We start from the raw sequence: 13,666 nt of genomic DNA, 5'->3' as shown, positions 1-13,666 counted from the left end.
CCATCATTCTTTCCCCACAGCCACTGAGCTGTTAGGTCCTTCAGCTGCTCCTTCAGCCTGAGTGGGTTCCGGATAGAAGAGCCAAATCTCTATGATTGATGTGTAAAATGAGCAAGAAAGAAACTTCTGTTGTTGTAAGCTACTAAGATTTAGGGGTAGAGCATGTCTCTTGTTACTGTAGTGTAACTTAGCCTAAGCTGACTGACACAATTAGCATCCTTTATAGAAACTGTTAAGTATTGTCTGAGCATGAATAAACCAAAAAAGGTCAGCAAAGTCACTCTCTTTGGCCAATGAGAGTGATAATCTTATTTCTCAAAATCTCTGTATTCCTGGCCTATCCTCCTTATTTGTCCTTTGGAAAATATTGGAGACTGGGAATACTGCACTCAGGAATGCTAAGTGTCTGTACTTGAAGGGGTCTGGTAATCTTCCCTTTTCTTATCAGATTGGAGACAGGTCTGGAGTCCCAAAGTCTGGAGATCTTTCTCTTCCTGTTTCATCACTGATGCCAGCACTAAGCCAGCCACGAAAGACTTCTCAGGCAAGAACTTACAACTGGGGAGATTCTTGGAAGAGTAGGCTGACTCAATTTATAGTGGAGCCTGCAGAGATAAGCATGGGCATGGAATTCCAAACAGCATACTAGTCAAGTGAAGAGAATTATCTGTGGGAGACCAGCTAGACTGGTACAGTCTACATGGCACTTAAGAGTCAAGGGGAATGTAATTCTGACAATCTGGGATTGTCCAAATCAAAACGGAATGTTATTCAGGGAAGACCATCAGGCCACAAATCATTAAGACCTTAGGTCTAAATTTAACTCCATGCTTCATAGCTTATGACGTAAACTTTAATGCCCATTTTTATCTCTAAAAATGACTGCACGAGTCTTTCAGCCTGCCTGGGTTTTCATTCCAGCTAGGCCACTTTCTGGCTGTATACCCTTGGGAAGCTACTTAACTCTTTCTTCAATGTCCTCTGTTGGGAAAGGAGGACAATAATAGTGCCTACCCCATATGGTTATTGCAAAGATTAAATGAGTTAATAGAGGTAAAATGCTAGAAAAGCGCCTTAAGTACTCAATTAACGTAATCATAATTGGCTATCTTGCCTATCTCAAAAGGTTGCCAAGACAATCAGGTGCCTAGAAAGAACTTTATAAACCTGATGAAGCATTATTTTTCTTGTCTCTTATTTCCACTTGGCTGTACAACACAACTTATTTTTCTCTGATTGGGACTCTTTGAGGGGTAGCGATAATTTAGGATGCTTCATAGATTCATTCAAGAAGACCAAATCTTCTTTTGAGACCATTGGAGTCAGAAACAATTTGTCTCCACAAATCAGTCTTAAAATGCATGTCAAATGTGGTAAAATCTTCACAATCTGGTTGATTATTTGTGTCAAAATTTTAATCCCAAGGTGACCTTCTTTCCACACCTGGATCTCTTCAAACCATGAAGACAGATTTCACAAAACTAACACTAAAATGATGAATCCCATCACAGAGAAAAAAGAAACAAATCCATTCTCCATGCACAAAACAATGCTTTCAAGATTCTTTGCTATTTATTAACTATCCATATTGCTCCCCTTTCCTTTAGCATGGCTAATGCACCTTTTCAAAGACATTCTGAATTTCATAAGATTTTATTGAAAATTGCCTTCATTTTACTTTAGGAAGTTAAAGAATTATTTTATTCTAATTTTTTTCCCCAAAAGATAACTGTGGAATAATTCCACCAAAAGTTGTAGAAATCAGATGCACTCTGAGGAGTTTTCCACCATTCTCTGTTTTTAAAGACCTTTATCCCATCAGGTATTTACCTCTTCTGCTTGTGGATTATGACATCTTTTCAAGCCAGTTGAGAAATATCAGGTATCTATTGAATAGATATCCTTCCTTGCAACGTCCATGTGAAAATGACATGTTGGTCTTTAGGGCACAAAAATTGAGCACTTAAACTCAACTCAATGAGATAATGAGAGTGATGGCTCAAGTTCAGACAAGAGAGATGAAAAAAAAAAAAAAAAAAAGCACTGCCATTTCTTGAAGAATTCAGAAGCTAGGGGTATGTTTTTGTCCTGTGTTCTGTCTTCCTCCTCAGATTTTCTGGGGCATCACACATAGCAATAGCGCCATCTATTGGCCTGTTCTATCTGTTGATTTGCTGTCCTGAAGATTTTTGGCAACTACTGAACTGACAGGTGTGGAAGAACAAAGCTCATGGTTTCGCTTTGAACACCCTACTCTTGTTTTCTACTGAGCAGCTTCATTGTGCAGTTTTACAGTTAGTTCAGTAGCTCACCGCTATTAAAAAGAAATGTTAAGATAAGCCCATTTCTTAGCTCCTAAACTCTCTCTTCTTCAAAACTAAGTTGTACAAGTACCATAAATAACAAATTCTTATTAGTTTTTCTGTTGCAGTGTAGTGTGAATAAATAAGCCATCTTGGCGGCACATAAAGTTCACTGTTTAATAACACTAGCTAATTAACTAACCCAATTCAATTTTATTCCCTTATCCTCAAGTGTTTCTGCTTGCAGGAATAGACATAGTAAACTTAGATTTATCAGTTCATATTAACTTCTTGTTTAAATGGAACTGGAGAGTGCACTTGGTACATGTATGCAATAGAATCTTGGAAGAACTTTATAAATATATTATTCATTTAAAGACCCCCCCCAAAATAAAATAAAATAAAATTGATGCATCAAGGAAAAAAAAAAAAGGTCCCACTAGGAGGAAGCACGGAAATTCTGCTTTCTTACTATTTTTGCTGAATTGTGAAATTGATTGACCAGATGAAATACAAGTCAAAGATTCTTTTGAAGTTCAGGGTAAAGATCTCCGGACCAAGACAAACTTCTAAAGAAATAATTAAAGTGAATGCTAACAACCTCACCACAGCTTCCTGACGTTTGATTACTAAAAGGCAATGAATCACACACAATAAGGGATTGATGAATATTTGAAAAAAAAGGGAAGGGAAGAAGGAACGCAGACAAGGACTATGTAACCACAGTGCATGTAGATCAGGCTCAAAGCAGAGCCTGAGAGAGAGATCCATGTGTCTATGAAGTACCTAGGGCACACTCTTCAGGAAAAAGCCTGCAACGAAGGAGATAAAGCAGGATAGCAAGATGTGGTCTTAGGTAAGAGCTAGCCTCTGCCCAAATCCACAGGTGAGCTCTGGAGTATAAGCTGCATCACAGATTTGAATTCCTCTATCAGCCAATCAGTGGTTCTAAGTTTGTCTCTGGTTGCTTAGGGGAAAGATATAAACTTCCTTGGCAAGGCATCTCTTATACATGCTGGGCAATTGTCTACAGGAGCAGCTAGTAGCCATTAACATCTAACATTCATAGCAACTAAGATGGGCACACTGGCTCATCTGGGGCATCTGGGTGGGGCTCTGAAGTATGTTTCCACAGTGTGCCATTTGTCATTAACTCTACCTTCATAATAAGGTGAGCTCTTGGCAAATGCTGTGTAACATGTTGTTACTGGTTGATGCTCATCACCCTTATCTGTCTTCATCCCATACTTGCCTCTCCTGTCAGTCCTCCCCTGTGTCCTTTGCCTTCATATGGTCCCTGAGTAACAGCCTTCTGCTTTCCACTGCAGGGTTGTCTCAAGTCTGCCCTCAGACCCTAGGCCTTCCTCCTCTTTCCTCTTCCCCTTCACTCAAAGGGTCCTGGTTCATACCCTTTCTTGCATATCTAGATATAATCTAATATAGTATCAGTCAGTTAGATTTAAAGAATAATATCAAGCCAATTGTTTAATCCATAGCAAGCTGATTTCTAAATTTAACCAGACTAGTTAGAAAAAGAATCCCTTCAACCCGGGTGATTAATTAGAGGGTTTTTATTTTCTACCAAAAGTCATGAGCAGGGGCTTCAACTGTTTCTTCTGTAAACTGTAAGCCCTGAATCAAACTTAATCCTAGACTAGGAGGCAAGGCAACATAGAAAAATGACGCTTAGGCCTAGAATCATATAACTTAAGACAGTTTTAAAATAGATATAAGAAAATTTATCCAAACTTCCTCACTGTATTAATCAATGTCTCAACAGCAACCAAATAGAATATTCAAAAAAGGATACTTCCAGAAGATTCTGCTAACAAAGAGGATGTCTACAAAACTGTGGCGGTAGGGAACCATGATAGGGAATAAAGTTGGTTACAGCCGAAACAACGAAAGAAGTGCGTGGTCAACAGAACACAGGAGAGAGTCCTATAGAAATGACTTCCTTTCTGACAACAGGTCTCAAGCTGGTACCTAATTAATACTTATTTTGAATAGGGACAGCTATGTGATAGATGATATTGTATGGGAATAGGGAAAGAATGTTCTGGGACAGGCTGTGGTTCTAATCAAATCTACCTCTTCCTCTTAACATGTTTTTCTTTGTGCCTCACATGTATGTCTGCATTTCTGGGCTTTAAGACGTTGGTATGGTTCACAACTACATTCCTAAAATCTAAGTTCTCATTTGGAATCGACAATCTCTCTGTCTGTCCTCCTTTAGTATTGCCACCAGACTTCCTGTAGCTTGTTTTGCAGCTGTGATAATGCACGGTCATTTTAGTGCAGAATTCACAGTTTGGGGCAACTATATATCATAGTCTAAGGTTTGAGATTGTAGCTCCTTTCTTCTTTGTTTTATTTTTAAAAATAGAGACGCAATTCATATCATAAAATTCACCCTTTAAAAGTGTACAATTCAGTATTTTTTTTTGTATGTACATGATGTTTTATAACCATCACCGCTAATTCCAAAACATTTTACAATTTCAAAAAGAAACTTTATACCTATTAGCAGTCATCCCCCATTTCCTCCTCCCATAGTCCCTGAAAACCGCTAGTCTACTCTCTCTATGGATTTGTTTATTCTGGGCGTTTCATAAAAACGGAATCATGCACTATGCTGTATTTTATGTCTGGTTTATATCACTTAGCATGAGGTTTTCAAGGATCATCCATGTTGTAGCACGTATGAGTACTTTATTTTTATTGCCAAATGATACTTCATTGTGTGGATACATTTTATTCATCCACTCATCTTCTCATCGATATTTGAATTGTTTCCATTTTTTAGCTATTATGGATAATGGTGCTATGAACATTCATGTGCAAACTGGTGTGCACATGTTTTCAATTCTTTTGGGTACTCTTTTCTCTTTATAGACGGAATATTGTCCCTTCTGTTTATCATTCTTCCTTTTCTGGTGTGTTTCAAGAGAGAGGAAAACAATAAAAATGCTTTTACTATTCCTTTACTAATCAGAAATACCCTTATCTTATCTAAACCACAGATATGAAAACCAAAGTCCAAAGAGTTTACATAAATCACTCCAGGGCACCAGCCAGTTAGCAATAGAGCTGAGAGTAGAAGTCTGCCTTTATGAGAGCACTTTATTCCCACTTTCCCTTATGTTTCTCTAATATCTTGATTCATTTTTAATTTAATTTTTATTTTATATTGGGGTATAGTTGATTTACAATGTTGTGTTAGTTTCAGGTGTACAGCAAAGTGGTTCAATTATACATATACATATATCCATTCTTTTTCAGATTCTTTTCCCATATAGGTTATTACAGAATATTGAATAGAGTTCCCTGTGCTATACAGTAGGTTCTTACTGATTATCTATTTTTTGATTCATTTTTTTCTCTTAAATCCTTCAGTTAGCTATTGTTTCCTAATAGAATACCTCAATACCTAGTGATAGAAAACATCAGCCATTTGTCATTTCTCATGAGTCTTCTGGGTGGATTTGCTGATCTGAGCTGGGCTTGGGGGGGCTCCCCCATTCATCTCAGTCCACTGCTGGTCTGCTGGGTAAGGTACTGATGGTTGCTGTGCTCTGATACACCTGAGATCTTGGCTGGGATGATTTATCACTGCTTCTCATGGCCTCTCATCCTCCAGCAGGCTAGCGTGGATTTTTTCTTATGACTAAGGAAGGGTTCCAAAAGAGAGGAAAAATTCACAAGTTCTCCTGAGGCTCAGACCTGGCATGCCATCACTTCCTCTACATTATATTGGTCCAAACAAGTACAAGGTCAGGCTCAGATTCAAGGTGGGGAAGAAATAGATTCTACCTCCAATAGGAGGAGCTACAAGCTCACATTGCAAAGGGTGTGGATATAGGCATAGTGAAAAATTGGGGCCATTTTGCAATTAATCTACCACAATGCTTGTGCTAAGAAGTATCTTGTAATAATCATATGAAAGTTGACAGGGAAAACAGAGTATCAAGCTTAAGGTATAGAGTTCTTACTGGAGTAAAATACCTGTTCAGGCTTTTCTATGAACACTTGATTCTAGACAGATTAGCATGCATGATGCCTTCACACTACCCAGCATTCTCCTGGTCTCCATCGTTGTTTTGATGGTGACTGTTCTATGATATGGAATTTCTGCCTTTCCAAATTCCTCCCATGCTTTGACCACCAAATTTGGACTCTCATTAGCATCCAGAGTGTCCTCTTATAACACAGTCCTATAATAAGTTTACTCATCTACCCACCATACCCTCCTGCCCCACTGGACTAAAAGCTCCTTGAGGACAGACCTATTGCTTAATGTAACTTTGTGTCATCTAGCCCAATGTCTAGCACATAGAAGCAGCCTAATAAATGTTTGTGGAATTAATAAACTAATAAATGAAGCCCTAACTGCCTTTAGCACATTGTGGTTTTTCTCCCATGATTCATTTTACGAATTATCTTTATCACTCACTTCACACTTCTCCCTTTGCAGTACATTGTGCACTATGTGTGTGTGTGTGTGTATACACACACACACTCCAGCACACATATATCTTTGTGTGTGTGCACATATATGTATATACATATATTTTATATGGTTATTTTATTATTCTATTGCTGTTTGGCTTCATTAGCTACCTAGTAATAAATAATACTCTTCTTTTAACTCGAATTCTTAATTTATATTCCACTTTTTCTAAAAAGAATTTGAGGTGACATATTTTTCAAAGATCAAAATAGGTCATTATGAGTAAATATTGAAAAGAATAGAGGAACCATTTTATGGTAAAAATGTTCTAGAAACCTGATTTATTACAGGTGTTTTAGCAATTATGGTGAATATAGAAACAAAACTGGAGGTCGCATTTTCAGAAAACCTCTTTTAGGAGGAGTTTGTATGACTTCTTATATAAGGAACATCACGGAATATAATAGGTGTCATCTATAAATGTAGTTTTGTAGAATAAGCAGCAACATGTTTCACATGGTCATTTTTCACACTGACCTTTAATTAAACCCAAATTATTAAAGCAAAGCTTAATGAAGGCTTTTCTGTGGAGAGCCAAGCTGGAGTTAGGAGGGTTTATCTCTGGAGTATACCAACTCAACATAATGATAGAGTTTTAAGAATATAGGCTAACAAGGAATTGTCAAGGTCCTGGAAATTTTGCCCTCAAATGTCTGCAAACTTACTTGTTATTTGAAGTTTCCCAAGATCAACAGATTCAACACTGAACTACCTAAAATGTGCCAGAAATATAGGGTTTCATCACTGACTAAAATGTGATCCACAATAAAGTTCAGATACAAATTACTAGGAGATAATATTGACATATTTTTATAAAAATGAACTTTATGTTAGAGGGCTCACTGCAGAATACAAGAGAGTTAAGGAAATGGTTCCAAGGAACGTTTCACCAGGTATGTCTTCTCATGTATCTAGATCATGTGTTCCTTATGAGTAAAATTTATTCTTATATTCAAATTGCTTTATGTTTCCCATAATTCAATAATGCAGTCAACGAATCCATGTTGAATGAATGAATCAATCAGTGAAGACCTCAGGAGATAGGATTATGCTAAAATGGGGCCACTGTTGGTGGTAGAGATCTATGGTATTAGGAAGGTGGATGTGTTAGTTATTTTCTTTCTCCCCATCCATTCTCAGCCTCTCTCCTCTGCTCTGTGCCCCAGGATCCTGACCATTCTGGTTGCATTAGCTGCTCCTCTTGTCATTTGGTGCCCTTTTGGATTTGGCCAATGGAACACTCTTCCAGAGATCACAGTGAGAAAAGAGCTCAGAGCACTTCTTTCCTACTCCCTGATGGCTTTGGTTTTTCAGTTCTGGAAATGGCTGAATCCATCAATAATTATAGCATCCACCTGGCAGCCCATCAACTACGGCTGCATCAGTAGCATCACCACTGCCCTGTATCCTTTCAAACCTGTGAGTAATAGCAGCTTCCTACCATTGCCAGTCTCTGCATGCCTCATCCTTCCTCACTGTTTTTTTTAATACTGCCCATACCTCTGTAAATAGTCTCTTCCTTGAATCATCTGAATAACGTGCTGATTCCTGCTAGGACTCTGACTAAAAGAGTAGGAGATGCTATATTATAATTGAATAGGAATTTGCTATAGATTATTCGTAAGTAAAAGGAAATAGCAATGAGGTTAGATATTATTTTAAGATTATGTAATCTGGTTGTCTATTTAGAAAATGACGGTGAATCTCGGATTATTTACTTGGCCACTAGAGAGGTGAAATATGAGTGGGGCAAGATTCAGGTATTGCAAAGTAAATATTATTGGGACTAAAGATGCAAGTCAGCACCAACATGGGTGTGTGAGTGTGTGTGTGTGTATCAGATTAGATGAAGAGGCAAGGAAATCTGGATACTTGTTTTCTCACGAATTATGCTTGAGTAAGCCACTGTATTTTAAGGTACATGTCAGGATAAGAAACCATATGAACCACTTTTTAACTTTTGTAACCTGTGACAAGGGATTAAGTGGTAAATAGTCATTGAGAATTTACGGGCAAGATGGTGGCCACAAAGGAGGAGCTTGTGTTTTTTTGGTTTTTTTTTTTGCACCACCCAGAATGTATCTGCTTTTCCCTCTCTCCTGGGAGCTGCCACTACCAAGCCTATCAAGACCATCACTTAGAAGCTCTATCAAGTAGACAGTTTTTTCTTTATAACTCTCCAACTGCATCTTTCATAATGTGATTCAATCAACAGGTCAAATTACTGGAGGGAGAGAGAAGAGGAGGGTCTTAGCCTGAAGCCAGCAGCCACTCTGATAGAGTCTGGGTCCTTCCTGTGTGCTCTGCTTTCCCTCCTCATTGAACATTCACTCCCACCTAGGGTTCTGGTTAGGATGAAGTGAGACAATTTTACATGAAAGCTCCCAACACTGTTCTCGGGCCAGAGAGAGCTACCGGTAGTTTAATTTTTTCTTCTGTTGTGAGGAGCCAAGGTGTGGAGCCTGAGGATAGAGAGCTGAGTTTCACTCCAGCCTCTGTCTTATTAGCTATGAGCTCTTGAGAAAGTTACTTGATCTCGCAGAGTTTCCGTTCCTCCTCTGAAAAATGGGAGGATATAATAGCACCCCAGTGTGAGAGGACATGTAATCCACATGTAATAAACACCATGCTCTTCCAAGCCTCAGTTTTCTTATCAGGATAGTTCTGATTCCATTGGATTTTTAGCTTGGAGTAAATGAGATAATACCTGTGAACTGCCCTTCACCCAACTCTCATGATTTTGACCTACTAGTGACAGATCATATGGCACACAGAACAGAGCAGTGGGAGGCAAGGCTCCCGCCTAGTGACACTGAGGATAGTAGGTCCATCAGACTAACTGACATTTCATTTGGTCCTTAAAAAGCAAGAAAGAATTTTAAAAGTGGACATGGGCAAAAGCATAGGCATAAAGGCGGGGAATGTACAAGACCGTGTTCAGACTGACCACCATCTGAGGTCCTTTTTGAGAAATAGTAGGAGAACTATCTAGGGATGATGGCTAAAGCCAAATTGTGGGTGGTGACTTCGAATGCAAGGCAAAAACCCCCCCCAAAAACAGTAGGATTTTCTCCATTAAATGGTGTGGAGTCATGGAAGGCTCTTAAGAAGATCAAAGATATCACCATGTCGATTCTAGGTAGAAAGTTGGACATGAAGAGACATCGTATGGAGTCTACATTTTGAACAAAATCATTCTTCATTTACTTACTGAAATGGGGGAAGTAGTAAGTGACATCCCAGAGTTTCATAAATATGAGTGGGAGGAAGAGGATGGGGGGTGAGGAGAGGAAAGATTATTTTGCCAAATATTGTGCCCTCAAAGCCAGCATGGAAAGGGACATTGGGGTGACTTACCCATGTGTCACAGGAAAAATTCTATAGGTTGCTTTGCAGATTATTCACCATTTGCCCCTTCTTTTCCCCAACCGGATCCATTTTCTGCCTTTCTTTGTCCTTCTCTATTCCTTGGGGGAGAGGGACACTAATTCCTATGGACTTCCTGGCCCAGACTCAACTGTTTTCTGTTTTCTGGTTGGATTTGGGAGAGAGCAGCAGGACCTAGGATGGTAGGAGGAGAGAGAGAGGTCAGGTTATTCATTTCTCTGGCTCTCTCCTGGCTCTTCCACGTTTGTGGCAGTGGTTGCCAAAAGATTCCACTCTCGTTAGGCTCCATTAACACTACTTCCTTTCTTTGCCCCTTCAGGCCCGAGGTGGAAATAGCTTCCGGACAATGCTAGTCCCCTGGATGCTGTAACCTCCCTGTGGGTTCCTGTAACCCCTCCTACGCCTCTGTAAATAGTGTTTTCATTCAAGTCCCTTGAACAATCTGTATTGTGTTCTGTTTCCTAGCAGGATCTTGAATGATACAGTTGCTAACCCCTGATCCATAACTTCCTCTGAAACATCACCCTGATGAACGAAATTTGAGAAGGTCTCCAGGGCCCTCTGTATCCTGCCACTGGCATTACTGTCAAGACATTCAGCTGTCAGAGGTTTTCATTTAGCACAAATTATTCCCACTCACTCCCACTTCTTCTGGTTTTGGCATCTCAATAAATGGATTTACAACTTACCCAGTTGTTCAAACCCAAAGGAACCATTTGGTTTTCTTTTAACGTTTTTAAAAATAAATTTATTTATTTTATTTACTTATTTTTGGCTGCAATGGGCCTTTGTTGCTGCGCGTGGGCTTTCTCTAGTGGCAGTGAGCGGGGGCTACTCTTCGTTGTGGTGCACGGGCTTCTCATTGCGGTGGCTTCTCTTGTTGTGGAGCATGGGCTCTAGGCACGCAGGCTTCAGTAGTTGTAGCACACAGCCTCAGTATTTGTGGCTCACGGGCTTAGTTGTTCCACATGGCATGTGAGATCTTCCCAGACCAGGGCTCGAAACCGTGTCCCCTGCATTGGCAGGTGGATTCTTAACGACTGCGCCACCAGGGAAGCCCAAGGAACCGTTTTTGATTATTCTAGTTCTGTCAACTTCCACTTCCTATCTGATCTATCAAAGTCCTGTCACCTCCTTCTGCAAACTATATCCTGAATATGTTCATCTCTCCTTATCTCCACCGCTAACGCCTTAGTCCAAGCCTCCATCATCTCTAACTTGGATGGTTCAATGGCCTCTTAACTGTTCTCCCTACTTCTTCCTTCCAATTCATTTTCTACCCAACAGCTAGAGTGACATTTCTAGCAAGTAAATCCGATTACATCACTCCCCTGCACCCTCTAAATACTTACATTACCCTTGATGTCAAAGTCTCAGCATGAACTAAAAGTCTTTGTATCATCTGCCTCTCAGATAACATGTGTTAGCCCCTTTCCTTTTTCTTCCTGGGATGAAACCACCCAGGCTTTCATTTCAGCCTTAGAACACACCACACTTGTATTCTCAGGGCATTTGCACTTGCTGCTTCCTCTACCCAAATCTTCACCCACAGTTTGTACATGGCTTGCTCCTTCTTGTCATCCAAATCTCCGCTGAAATGTCCCCTTCCCAGGGAGTCTGTCCTAGATCACCCACTATAAATTACTGCTCTTTTTCTGTTACTATCACATCAAGTGTTTATTTTCTTTACTGTTCAGAATTTTCGTGGAGGTTATCTGAAATTTCTTTGTTCCTTTATTATTATTATTTTTTAATTTTTTTATTTATTATTTATTTATTTTATTTATGGCTGTGTTGGGTCTTCGTTTCTGTGCGAGGGCTTTCTCTAGTTGCGGCAAGTGGGGGCCACTCTTCATCTCGGTGCGCGGGCCTCTCATTATCGCGGCCTCTCTTGTTGCGGAGCACAGGCTCCAGACGCGCAGGCTCAGTAATTGTGGCTCACGGGCCTAGTTGCTCCGCGGCATGTGGGATCTTCCCAGACCAGGACTCGAACCCATGTCCCCTGCATTGACAGGCAGAATCTCAACCACTGTGCCACCAGGGAAGCCCTCCTTTATTATTTTTTTCTTGCCTCCCCCAGTTCCCCTGGAGTACAAACTCCAAGGGAACTGAAGTCTTTGTCTGTCTTATTTACCACTTATTCACCAGCAATGCTTAGAAAACAGCCCAGTTGTAACAAATGATCCATGAGTGAGTAAATGAGCAAACATCTTATAAATTAAGAAAAAAGCAAAAAAAGAAACTCAAATGGCCAATCAACACTTGGAAAGAAAATCTAATTATTTTCAGTGGGATGAAAAAAAAAAGCAAAGAAATGCCATTTTCATCCATTGAATGGTAGTGAAAAAAAATGTCTGCCAAAACCACGTCTTGGCAAAGTACTGAAAAAAACAGAACTTTCAAGCATTACCCTGAGAATGTCAAATGGTACATGCATTTCAGAGACCAATTTGGCAGCATAAATTGAAAAGGTGCTTGACATTTGACTCAAGAATTCCCCTTTCCAGAATTCACACCAGCTTGCATATTTGCATAAGCAGATGTATGAGAGTGTTTATTAAAATATTTTTGTATTAACAGAAAATTAAAGCAATCTAAATGTCTACTAATGAGGGAATAAATAAAATGTGGCAGGCATATTTATATGACAAAATACTACACAGGAGCCAAAAAGGGATGACCATTTCATGTATGTGCATAAATGTATAAATACATACAAATCAAATGGCTATATCACCAAAATATAATTTAAAGTTAAAAAGGAAATATGCACCTTGACATCATTTATGTAAATAAAACACACATATATTCTATATTAGTTATTGTTCAGGATATAAAACATGGAGTGGAAAGAAACCCACCACTGACTGTTGTTACCTTTGGGGAGGGGCTGAGGGAATGGGACTCAGGGGATTTCTAATTGAAAGGGATTATGTTTCTAATGTTTTATTTGTTTCTGAAAGCGAATACAAGCAAGTTATTAACCATTGCTAATTCTGGTTGATGATCATATGGGAGTTTTCCTATTTTTAAAGTCATATTCGATAAATTTCATTTCTAAAATTAAAAAATCAAATATAAAAATGAAGTCAATTATTTGGATGTGGGAGCAGATGAGAAAGACCATCAGAGAGAAGCAGAGACTGAGTGAGCCACTGAGTCAAGCCGCTGACTGTGCACTGCGGGGGGCTGTGGGGGATACTGCTGTGATCCATGCCCTGGTCCCCTTTGGACCCATCACCCTCCATTGCCAGGGTTGCCTGCAAACAGCTCACAGTCATCCTTCCCTCTGGAGAACTGCCTCATCCGTCAGTCCCTGAGCTGTGCTCTTATATGCTTCTCACTGCCTATGTGAACGGCTGAGATGACAGTATGACAATGGGCATTTTATCTCAATACGTTATTAAGTCTTCCAGAACTTAAGATAACTTCTATGAGCTTTGTCTGAGAAAACCTAACCAAGTGA

This window comes from Balaenoptera borealis, assembly GCF_965194805.1.
Source record: "Balaenoptera borealis genome assembly, chromosome: 16".
Taxonomy (NCBI): domain Eukaryota; kingdom Metazoa; phylum Chordata; class Mammalia; order Artiodactyla; family Balaenopteridae; genus Balaenoptera; species Balaenoptera borealis.
Note: the sequence above shows the minus strand (reverse complement) of the source record.